The 12,880-nt window shown below is 42.3% G+C and overlaps 1 protein-coding gene and 6 non-coding genes across 8 annotated transcripts in view; all 7 read right to left on the bottom strand.

The window, feature by feature from the left end:
- LOC126291900 (uncharacterized) overlaps positions 1–12,880 on the bottom strand; it is a 388,268-nt gene that overhangs the window by 223,476 nt on the left and 151,912 nt on the right. The window lies entirely within an intron of this gene.
- LOC126292449 (U4 spliceosomal RNA) lies at positions 211–350 on the bottom strand. Its single transcript, XR_007552184.1, has one exon. It is a non-coding gene; the product is annotated as a U4 spliceosomal RNA (small nuclear RNA).
- LOC126292448 (U4 spliceosomal RNA) lies at positions 2,546–2,685 on the bottom strand. Its single transcript, XR_007552183.1, has one exon. It is a non-coding gene; the product is annotated as a U4 spliceosomal RNA (small nuclear RNA).
- On the bottom strand, positions 4,882–5,021 carry LOC126292447 (U4 spliceosomal RNA). The gene has a single exon (XR_007552181.1). It is a non-coding gene; the product is annotated as a U4 spliceosomal RNA (small nuclear RNA).
- LOC126292478 (U4 spliceosomal RNA) lies at positions 7,218–7,357 on the bottom strand. The gene has a single exon (XR_007552212.1). It is a non-coding gene; the product is annotated as a U4 spliceosomal RNA (small nuclear RNA).
- On the bottom strand, positions 9,554–9,693 carry LOC126292483 (U4 spliceosomal RNA). Its single transcript, XR_007552218.1, has one exon. It is a non-coding gene; the product is annotated as a U4 spliceosomal RNA (small nuclear RNA).
- Positions 11,889–12,028, bottom strand: LOC126292446 (U4 spliceosomal RNA). The gene has a single exon (XR_007552180.1). It is a non-coding gene; the product is annotated as a U4 spliceosomal RNA (small nuclear RNA).

Below are 12,880 nucleotides of genomic sequence, written 5' to 3'. Positions count from 1 at the left end.
ACAAATGGTGTAGGGATTCACACTAGCACAACAGCTTACCCAATTCGAGGATGTCTTCCACTAGCTTCCAAACACTGTATACAATCCCTGAGCGAACACAGCCTAACTGGTGCGCACAGTCCCTCACAACCATCAGCCAAACTGTTACACAGCTGCACACCGTGTTTACAGACAAACACACCTTCAAACATTGTTTTCATTAGACTTACACCCCCTTAGGAGCTACTAAAAATTGCCACAGAGGTGGTATTTCACATCTCTATGGCGGGGTATTGGTAAAAGTTTTCAACTAGCAATAATCGCACCTCAGTTACACTTCATTGGTTACGATATTGCCACTGCGCAAAGGTAAACAACCTTGCACCTGGAGCTACTATTTATACCTGACGCCTGACGCAAGCACCTACGGGTACTCATATCACTTCTTATCTATCAGTATCTGCCAACACTGCACAAGTCGCCTGCTGCACACAAATACAGAAATACACTCGAAAACATATGAAACACACAGTTCCCAGACGCTAACTGGTTGTTTTTCGCTCCTTCTGTCTAATCCTTCCTTGCCTAGCTACCTTCCGCCATCTTGGCGCTGTAAACTGCACAGTAGTTCTCCCACTGGCCGACAGGGGCGCTTCTGCGCGCTCGCTTCTCTTAGCCCCACACTGACAAAAGTCGTACTACCTCATCTAGTAAACACAGCTACCCCCACTACAATTTCGGATTCCATTTTTTTACTTTACGACTGCTGGCTAATATTGGACACCAAGCAAACTAACAACTTAATAAACTTCACATTCCTAAGCAATAGGGTGTGTCTTGTATTTCGCTCTTGTATGTAATTCTTCTCGTTTCTTGTGCAAAGACTGATGACTGTTCGCAGATGAAAACTTGGCCTAAGGGATTAGACACCTTGCAACCACAATGAAATGACATTTGCAAATTCGCTTAAGTCATTGAAATGTGTCTTCTCGCCAGTTAAGCACCCTCTTCAGTCAGTGCAATGCTTCATAATTATGGAAACCTATAATGTAGCATTAAACATACAAACTTCTTCCATATGGTGCCAAATACACCTGCAGAAAAATATAGTCTTGCGCTCATCTACCATTGATTATGTTCTCTCCCAAAGAAAAAAATCATAAAACTATCTGGCTCCCTACCCTGCCTCATTGACCCAATCTTGCATATTGCGTGACAAGTGAAAATATGTGATTGTATGCTAAAAAGGAATCTTCAGTGCCAACCACCGATAACAGATACAAACAATACGAGACATTTTTCTATGGCACCCACCTTGTAATATAGTGGGCAGCTAATTCTGCCCACCTTACATACAGGGAACAGTCACACCCACAAATGGTGAGATGCAAAGAGAAAAGGTGCCATCAGAAGCAAACTGCCCTTGACCAGAAAAAATGTATGCCTTCTGCTAGAATTCTCACCAATGTCTATTATACCACTGCATTTTTTAATGCTTTCATTGGTTTATATTCAGTGACACGGTTACTAATCCTACCCCACAAGCCAACGAGAGACCTTTCTTTTCAGTACGCCACATGGTGTAACATACATTCTCATGGCAAAACGGACCATCATTAAGCACCAACTATTACACTGAAGCCTCTGTCACACATGCACAGCAAATCCACAGTCCAAGGAATACTATGACACACACACTAATTTCACTGATGGAAATGAAAACACCATGCCTTGAGTGGACCAATTCTGCACTGCATGAGAAACAGGCTCTACCTGTTACTGAAACAAGTATGCTACATATGCAATCACAATACCTCACTCAACACCACAGACTGCATTTGCTGCTATCCAACCACCTACTAGCACTAACTCTTCTGTCAGTCCATCTGCTCTGCACACTACAGGAACAGGAAATGTATGTATTCTCAAAGTGAACCAAACTCTTGCATGACATTACAGTTACACTTGTGAGGTGTACCACACATCAGGCAAGACTGTCATCTATGTGACTGCCCATACACATCAGCCACCTTAAATGTGTAAACAAATTCATTTCCTACTTCTATCAACAGCAATCCATAGAGATCAGTGGTAATTATCAAGCTGTACACACATCCATATTCATAAAAGACAAACATGTATCTAATGACCATCACAACACAAAACAACAAAAGTACAATGCGGGCGCTGCTATATAACCAAGATAACCTCCCACACTTTCATCAACACTCGGTGTACTGCCCTAGTCTCCTTCAATAATTTCTGGCAGAGAATAGCCAAACACAACATACATCAGTAAACATTGCACTTGAGTACCACTTGCATCCCTCTAGACAGAACAGCACTTCAATGGTCCACAAATGGTGTAGGGATTCACACTAGCACAACAGCTTACCCAATTCGAGGATGTCTTCCACTAGCTTCCAAACACTGTATACAATCCCTGAGCGAACACAGCCTAACTGGTGCGCACAGTCCCTCACAACCATCAGCCAAACTGTTACACAGCTGCACACCGTGTTTACAGACAAACACACCTTCAAACATTGTTTTCATTAGACTTACACCCCCTTAGGAGCTACTAAAAATTGCCACAGAGGTGGTATTTCACATCTCTATGGCGGGGTATTGGTAAAAGTTTTCAACTAGCAATAATCGCACCTCAGTTACACTTCATTGGTTACGATATTGCCACTGCGCAAAGGTAAACAACCTTGCACCTGGAGCTACTATTTATACCTGACGCCTGACGCAAGCACCTAAGGGTACTCATATCACTTCTTATCTATCAGTATCTGCCAACACTGCACAAGTCGCCTGCTGCACACAAATACAGAAATACACTCGAAAACATATGAAACACACAGTTCCCAGACGCTAACTGGTTGTTTTTCGCTCCTTCTGTCTAATCCTTCCTTGCCTAGCTACCTTCCGCCATCTTGGCGCTGTAAACTGCACAGTAGTTCTCCCACTGGCCGACAGGGGCGCTTCTGCGCGCTCGCTTCTCTTAGCCCCACACTGACAAAAGTCGTACTACCTCATCTAGTAAACACAGCTACCCCCACTACAATTTCGGATTCCATTTTTTTACTTTACGACTGCTGGCTAATATTGGACACCAAGCAAACTAACAACTTAATAAACTTCACATTCCTAAGCAATAGGGTGTGTCTTGTATTTCGCTCTTGTATGTAATTCTTCTCGTTTCTTGTGCAAAGACTGATGACTGTTCGCAGATGAAAACTTGGCCTAAGGGATTAGACACCTTGCAACCACAATGAAATGACATTTGCAAATTCGCTTAAGTCATTGAAATGTGTCTTCTCGCCAGTTAAGCACCCTCTTCAGTCAGTGCAATGCTTCATAATTATGGAAACCTATAATGTAGCATTAAACATACAAACTTCTTCCATATGGTGCCAAATACACCTGCAGAAAAATATAGTCTTGCGCTCATCTACCATTGATTATGTTCTCTCCCAAAGAAAAAAATCATAAAACTATCTGGCTCCCTACCCTGCCTCATTGACCCAATCTTGCATATTGCGTGACAAGTGAAAATATGTGATTGTATGCTAAAAAGGAATCTTCAGTGCCAACCACCGATAACAGATACAAACAATACGAGACATTTTTCTATGGCACCCACCTTGTAATATAGTGGGCAGCTAATTCTGCCCACCTTACATACAGGGAACAGTCACACCCACAAATGGTGAGATGCAAAGAGAAAAGGTGCCATCAGAAGCAAACTGCCCTTGATCAGAAAAAAATGTATGCCTTCTGCTAGAATTCTCACCAATGTCTATTATACCACTGCATTTTTTAATGCTTTCATTGGTTTATATTCAGTGACACGGTTACTAATCCTACCCCACAAGCCAACGAGAGACCTTTCTTTTCAGTACGCCACATGGTGTAACATACATTCTCATGGCAAAACGGACCATCATTAAGCACCAACTATTACACTGAAGCCTCTGTCACACATGCACAGCAAATCCACAGTCCAAGGAATACTATGACACACACACTAATTTCACTGATGGAAATGAAAACACCATGCCTTGAGTGGACCAATTCTGCACTGCATGAGAAACAGGCTCTACCTGTTACTGAAACAAGTATGCTACATATGCAATCACAATACCTCACTCAACACCACAGACTGCATTTGCTGCTATCCAACCACCTACTAGCACTAACTCTTCTGTCAATCCATCTGCTCTGCACACTACAGGAACAGGAAATGTATGTATTCTCAAAGTGAACCAAACTCTTGCATGACATTACAGTTACACTTGTGAGGTGTACCACACATCAGGCAAGACTGTCATCTATGTGACTGCCCATACACATCAGCCACCTTAAATGTGTAAACAAATTCATTTCCTACTGCTATCAACAGCAATCCATAGAGATCAGTGGTAATTATCAAGCTGTACACACATCCATATTCATAAAAGACAAACATGTATCTAATGACCATCACAACACAAAACAACAAAAGTACAATGCGGGCGCTGCTATATAACCAAGATAACCTCCCACACTTTCATCAACACTCGGTGTACTGCCCTAGTCTCCTTCAATAATTTCTGGCAGAGAATAGCCAAACACAACATACATCAGTAAACATTGCACTTGAGTACCACTTGCATCCCTCTAGACAGAACAGCACTTCAATGGTCCACAAATGGTGTAGGCATTCACACTAGCACAACAGCTTACCCAATTCGAGGATGTTTTCCACTAGCTTCCAAACACTGTATACAATCCCTGAGCGAACACAGCCTAACTGGTGCGCACAGTCCCTCACAACCATCAGCCAAACTGTTACACAGCTGCACACCGTGTTTACAGACAAACACACCTTCAAACATTGTTTTCATTAGACTTACACCCCCTTAGGAGCTACTAAAAATTGCCACAGAGGTGGTATTTCACATCTCTATGGCGGGGTATTGGTAAAAGTTTTCAACTAGCAATAATCGCACCTCAGTTACACTTCATTGGTTACGATATTGCCACTGCGCAAAGGTAAACAACCTTGCACCTGGAGCTACTATTTATACCTGACGCCTGACGCAAGCACCTACGGGTACTCATATCACTTCTTATCTATCAGTATCTGCCAACACTGCACAAGTCGCCTGCTGCACACAAATACAGAAATACACTCGAAAACATATGAAACACACAGTTCCCAGACGCTAACTGGTTGTTTTTCGCTCCTTCTGTCTAATCCTTCCTTGCCTAGCTACCTTCCGCCATCTTGGCGCTGTAAACTGCACAGTAGTTCTCCCACTGGCCGACAGGGGCGCTTCTGCGCGCTCGCTTCTCTTAGCCCCACACTGACAAAAGTCGTACTACCTCATCTAGTAAACACAGCTACCCCCACTACAATTTCGGATTCCATTTTTTTACTTTACGACTGCTGGCTAATATTGGACACCAAGCAAACTAACAACTTAATAAACTTCACATTCCTAAGCAATAGGGTGTGTCTTGTATTTCGCTCTTGTATGTAATTCTTCTCGTTTCTTGTGCAAAGACTGATGACTGTTCGCAGATGAAAACTTGGCCTAAGGGATTAGACACCTTGCAACCACAATGAAATGACATTTGCAAATTCGCTTAAGTCATTGAAATGTGTCTTCTCGCCAGTTAAGCACCCTCTTCAGTCAGTGCAATGCTTCATAATTATGGAAACCTATAATGTAGCATTAAACATACAAACTTCTTCCATATGGTGCCAAATACACCTGCAGAAAAATATAGTCTTGCGCTCATCTACCATTGATTATGTTCTCTCCCAAAGAAAAAAAATCAAAAAACTATCTGGCTCCCTACCCTGCCTCATTGACCCAATCTTGCATATTGCGTGACAAGTGAAAATATGTGATTGTATGCTAAAAAGGAATCTTCAGTGCCAACCACCGATAACAGATACAAACAATATGAGACATTTTTCTATGGCACCCACCTTGTAATATAGTGGGCAGCTAATTCTGCCCACCTTACATACAGGGAACAGTCACACCCACAAATGGTGAGATGCAAAGAGAAAAGGTGCCATCAGAAGCAAACTGCCCTTGACCAGAAAAAATGTATGCCTTCTGCTAGAATTCTCACCAATGTCTATTATACCACTGCATTTTTTAATGCTTTCATTGGTTTATATTCAGTGACACGGTTACTAATCCTACCCCACAAGCCAACGAGAGACCTTTCTTTTCAGTAAACCACATGGTGTAACATACATTCTCATGGCAAAACGGACCATCATTAAGCACCAACTATTACACTGAAGCCTCTGTCGCACATGCACAGCAAATCCACAGTCCAAGGAATACTATGACACACACACTAATTTCACTGATGGAAATGAAAACACCATGCCTTGAGTGGACCAATTCTGCACTGCATGAGAAACATGCTCTACCTGTTACTGAAACAAGTATGCTACATATGCAATCACAATACCTCACTCAACACCACAGACTACATTTGCTGCTATCCAACCACCTACTAGCACTAACTCTTCTGTCAGTCCATCTGCTCTGCACACTACAGGAACAGGAAATGTATGTATTCTCAAAGTGAACCAAACTCTTGCATGACATTACAGTTACACTTGTGAGGTGTACCACACATCAGGCAAGACTGTCATCTATGTGACTGCCCATACACATCAGCCACCTTAAATGTGTAAACAAATTCATTTCCTACTGCTATCAACAGCAATCCATAGAGATCAGTGGTAATTATCAAGCTGTACACACATCCATATTCATAAAAGACAAACATGTATCTAATGACCATCACAACACAAAACAACAAAAGTACAATGCGGGCGCTGCTATATAACCAAGATAACCTCCCACACTTTCATCAACACTCGGTGTACTGCCCTAGTCTCCTTCAATAATTTCTGGCAGAGAATAGCCAAACACAACATACATCAGTAAACATTGCACTTGAGTACCACTTGCATCCCTCTAGACAGAACAGCACTTCAATGGTCCACAAATGGTGTAGGGATTCACACTAGCACAACAGCTTACCCAATTCGAGGATGTTTTCCACTAGCTTCCAAACACTGTATACAATCCCTGAGCGAACACAGCCTAACTGGTGCGCACAGTCCCTCACAACCATCAGCCAAACTGTTACACAGCTGCACACCGTGTTTACAGACAAACACACCTTCAAACATTGTTTTCATTAGACTTACACCCCCTTAGGAGCTACTAAAAATTGCCACAGAGGTGGTATTTCACATCTCTATGGCGGGGTATTGGTAAAAGTTTTCAACTAGCAATAATCGCACCTCAGTTACACTTCATTGGTTACAATATTGCCACTGCGCAAAGGTAAACAACCTTGCACCTGGAGCTACTATTTATACCTGACGCCTGACGCAAGCACCTAAGGGTACTCATATCACTTCTTATCTATCAGTATCTGCCAACACTGCACAAGTCGCCTGCTGCACACAAATACAGAAATACACTCGAAAACATATGAAACACACAGTTCCCAGACGCTAACTGGTTGTTTTTCGCTCCTTCTGTCTAATCCTTCCTTGCCTAGCTACCTTCCGCCATCTTGGCGCTGTAAACTGCACAGTAGTTCTCCCACTGGCCGACAGGGGCGCTTCTGCGCGCTCGCTTCTCTTAGCCCCACACTGACAAAAGTCGTACTACCTCATCTAGTAAACACAGCTACCCCCACTACAATTTCGGATTCCATTTTTTTACTTTACGACTGCTGGCTAATATTGGACACCAAGCAAACTAACAACTTAATAAACTTCACATTCCTAAGCAATAGGGTGTGTCTTGTATTTCGCTCTTGTATGTAATTCTTCTCGTTTCTTGTGCAAAGACTGATGACTGTTCGCAGAAGAAAACTTGGCCTAAGGGATTAGACACCTTGCAACCACAATGAAATGACATTTGCAAATTCGCTTAAGTCATTGAAATGTGTCTTCTCGCCAGTTAAGCACCCTCTTCAGTCAGTGCAATGCTTCATAATTATGGAAACCTATAATGTAGCATTAAACATACAAACTTCTTCCATATGGTGCCAAATACACCTGCAGAAAAATATAGTCTTGCGCTCATCTACCATTGATTATGTTCTCTCCCAAAGAAAAAAAATCAAAAAACTATCTGGCTCCCTACCCTGCCTCATTGACCCAATCTTGCATATTGCGTGACAAGTGAAAATATGTGATTGTATGCTAAAAAGGAATCTTCAGTGCCAACCACCGATAACAGATACAAACAATACGAGACATTTTTCTATGGCACCCACCTTGTAATATAGTGGGCAGCTAATTCTGCCCACCTTACATACAGGGAACAGTCACACCCACAAATGGTGAGATGCAAAGAGAAAAGGTGCCATCAGAAGCAAACTGCCCTTGACCAGAAAAAATGTATGCCTTCTGCTAGAATTCTCACCAATGTCTATTATACCACTGCATTTTTTAATGCTTTCATTGGTTTATATTCAGTGACACGGTTACTAATCCTACCCCACAAGCCAACGAGAGACCTTTCTTTTCAGTAAACCACATGGTGTAACATACATTCTCATGGCAAAACGGACCATCACTAAGCACCAACTATTACACTGAAGCCTCTGTCGCACATGCACAGTAAATCCACAGTCCAAGGAATACTATGACACACACACTAATTTCACTGATGGAAATGAAAACACCATGCCTTGAGTGGACCAATTCTGCACTGCATGAGAAACATGTTCTACCTGTTACTGAAACAAGTATGCTACATATGCAATCACAATACCTCACTCAACACCACAGACTACATTTGCTGCTATCCAACCACCTACTAGCACTAACTCTTCTGTCAGTCCATCTGCTCTGCACACTACAGGAACAGGAAATGTATGTATTCTCAAAGTGAACCAAACTCTTGCATGACATTACAGTTACACTTGTGAGGTGTACCACACATCAGGCAAGACTGTCATCTATGTGACTGCCCATACACATCAGCCACCTTAAATGTGTAAACAAATTCATTTCCTACTGCTATCAACAGCAATCCATAGAGATCAGTGGTAATTATCAAGCTGTACACACATCCATATTCATAAAAGACAAACATGTATCTAATGACCATCACAACACAAAACAACAAAAGTACAATGCGGGCGCTGCTATATAACCAAGATAACCTCCCACACTTTCATCAACACTCGGTGTACTGCCCTAGTCTCCTTCAATAATTTCTGGCAGAGAATAGCCAAACACAACATACATCAGTAAACATTGCACTTGAGTACCACTTGCATCCCTCTAGACAGAACAGCACTTCAATGGTCCACAAATGGTGTAGGGATTCACACTAGCACAACAGCTTACCCAATTCGAGGATGTTTTCCACTAGCTTCCAAACACTGTATACAATCCCTGAGCGAACACAGCCTAACTGGTGCGCACAGTCCCTCACAACCATCAGCCAAACTGTTACACAGCTGCACACCGTGTTTACAGACAAACACACCTTCAAACATTGTTTTCATTAGACTTACACCCCCTTAGGAGCTACTAAAAATTGCCACAGAGGTGGTATTTCACATCTCTATGGCGGGGTATTGGTAAAAGTTTTCAACTAGCAATAATCGCACCTCAGTTACACTACATTGGTTACGATATTGCCACTGCGCAAAGGTAAACAACCTTGCACCTGGAGCTACTATTTATACCTGACGCCTGACGCAAGCACCTACGGGTACTCATATCACTTCTTATCTATCAGTATCTGCCAACACTGCACAAGTCGCCTGCTGCACACAAATACAGAAATACACTCGAAAACATATGAAACACACAGTTCCCAGACGCTAACTGGTTGTTTTTCGCTCCTTCTGTCTAATCCTTCCTTGCCTAGCTACCTTCCGCCATCTTGGCGCTGTAAACTGCACAGTAGTTCTCCCACTGGCCGACAGGGGCGCTTCTGCGCGCTCGCTTCTCTTAGCCCCACACTGACAAAAGTCGTACTACCTCATCTAGTAAACACAGCTACCCCCACTACAATTTCGGATTCCATTTTTTTACTTTACGACTGCTGGCTAATATTGGACACCAAGCAAACTAACAACTTAATAAACTTCACATTCCTAAGCAATAGGGTGTGTCTTGTATTTCGCTCTTGTATGTAATTCTTCTCGTTTCTTGTGCAAAGACTGATGACTGTTCGCAGATGAAAACTTGGCCTAAGGGATTAGACACCTTGCAACCACAATGAAATGACATTTGCAAATTCGCTTAAGTCATTGAAATGTGTCTTCTCGCCAGTTAAGCACCCTCTTCAGTCAGTGCAATGCTTCATAATTATGGAAACCTATAATGTAGCATTAAACATACAAACTTCTTCCATATGGTGCCAAATACACCTGCAGAAAAATATAGTCTTGCGCTCATCTACCATTGATTATGTTCTCTCCCAAAGAAAAAAATCATAAAACTATCTGGCTCCCTACCCTGCCTCATTGACCCAATCTTGCATATTGCGTGACAAGTGAAAATATGTGATTGTATGCTAAAAAGGAATCTTCAGTGCCAACCACCGATAACAGATACAAACAATACGAGACATTTTTCTATGGCACCCACCTTGTAATATAGTGGGCAGCTAATTCTGCCCACCTTACATACAGGGAACAGTCACACCCACAAATGGTGAGATGCAAAGAGAAAAGGTGCCATCAGAAGCAAACTGCCCTTGACCAGAAAAAATGTATGCCTTCTGCTAGAATTCTCACCAATGTCTATTATACCACTGCATTTTTTAATGCTTTCATTGGTTTATATTCAGTGACACGGTTACTAATCCTACCCCACAAGCCAACGAGAGACCTTTCTTTTCAGTAAACCACATGGTGTAACATACATTCTCATGGCAAAACGGACCATCACTAAGCACCAACTATTACACTGAAGCCTCTGTCGCACATGCACAGCAAATCCACAGTCCAAGGAATACTATGACACACACACTAATTTCACTGATGGAAATGAAAACACCATGCCTTGAGTGGACCAATTCTGCACTGCATGAGAAACATGTTCTACCTGTTACTGAAACAAGTATGCTACATATGCAATCACAATACCTCACTCAACACCACAGACTACATTTGCTGCTATCCAACCACCTACTAGCACTAACTCTTCTGTCAGTCCATCTGCTCTGCACACTACAGGAACAGGAAATGTATGTATTCTCAAAGTGAACCAAACTCTTGCATGACATTACAGTTACACTTGTGAGGTGTACCACACATCAGGCAAGACTGTCATCTATGTGACTGCCCATACACATCAGCCACCTTAAATGTGTAAACAAATTCATTTCCTACTGCTATCAACAGCAATCCATAGAGATCAGTGGTAATTATCAAGCTGTACACACATCCATATTCATAAAAGACAAACATGTATCTAATGACCATCACAACACAAAACAACAAAAGTACAATTCGGGCGCTGCTATATAACCAAGATAACCTCCCACACTTTCATCAACACTCGGTGTACTGCCCTAGTCTCCTTCAATAATTTCTGGCAGAGTATAGCCAAACACAACATACATCAGTAAACATTGCACTTGAGTACCACTTGCATCCCTCTAGACAGAACAGCACTTCAATGGTCCACAAATGGTGTAGGGATTCACACTAGCACAACAGCTTACCCAATTCGAGGATGTTTTCCACTAGCTTCCAAACACTGTATACAATCCCTGAGCGAACACAGCCTAACTGGTGCGCACAGTCCCTCACAACCATCAGCCAAACTCTTACACAGCTGCACACCGTGTTTACAGACAAACACACCTTCAAACATTGTTTTCATTAGACTTACACCCCCTTAGGAGCTACTAAAAATTGCCACAGAGGTGGTATTTCACATCTCTATGGCGGGGTATTGGTAAAAGTTTTCAACTAGCAATAATCGCACCTCAGTTACACTTCATTGGTTACGATATTGCCACTGCGCAAAGGTAAACAACCTTGCACCTGGAGCTACTATTTATACCTGACGCCTGACGCAAGCACCTACGGGTACTCATATCACTTCTTATCTATCAGTATCTGCCAACACTGCACAAGTCGCCTGCTGCACACAAATACAGAAATACACTCGAAAACATATGAAACACACAGTTCCCAGACGCTAACTGGTTGTTTTTCGCTCCTTCTGTCTAATCCTTCCTTGCCTAGCTACCTTCCGCCATCTTGGCGCTGTAAACTGCACAGTAGTTCTCCCACTGGCCGACAGGGGCGCTTCTGCGCGCTCGCTTCTCTTAGCCCCACACTGACAAAAGTCGTACTACCTCATCTAGTAAACACAGCTACCCCCACTACAATTTCGGATTCCATTTTTTTACTTTACGACTGCTGGCTAATATTGGACACCAAGCAAACTAACAACTTAATAAACTTCACATTCCTAAGCAATAGGGTGTGTCTTGTATTTCGCTCTTGTATGTAATTCTTCTCGTTTCTTGTGCAAAGACTGATGACTGTTCGCAGATGAAAACTTGGCCTAAGGGATTAGACACCTTGCAACCACAATGAAATGACATTTGCAAATTCGCTTAAGTCATTGAAATGTGTCTTCTCGCCAGTTAAGCACCCTCTTCAGTCAGTGCAATGCTTCATAATTATGGAAACCTATAATGTAGCATTAAACATACAAACTTCTTCCATATGGTGCCAAATACACCTGCAGAAAAATATAGTCTTGCGCTCATCTACCATTGATTATGTTCTCTCCCAAAGAAAAAATATCAAAAAACTATCTGGCTCCCTACCCTGCCTCATTGACCCAATCTTGCATATTGCGTGACAAGTG

The sequence above is a fragment of the Schistocerca gregaria genome, chromosome 9 (assembly GCF_023897955.1).
Source record: "Schistocerca gregaria isolate iqSchGreg1 chromosome 9, iqSchGreg1.2, whole genome shotgun sequence".
Lineage (NCBI taxonomy): Eukaryota > Metazoa > Arthropoda > Insecta > Orthoptera > Acrididae > Schistocerca > Schistocerca gregaria.
The sequence above is the reverse complement of the archived record's forward strand: the minus strand, read 5'-3'. Positions and strand labels throughout refer to the sequence as shown.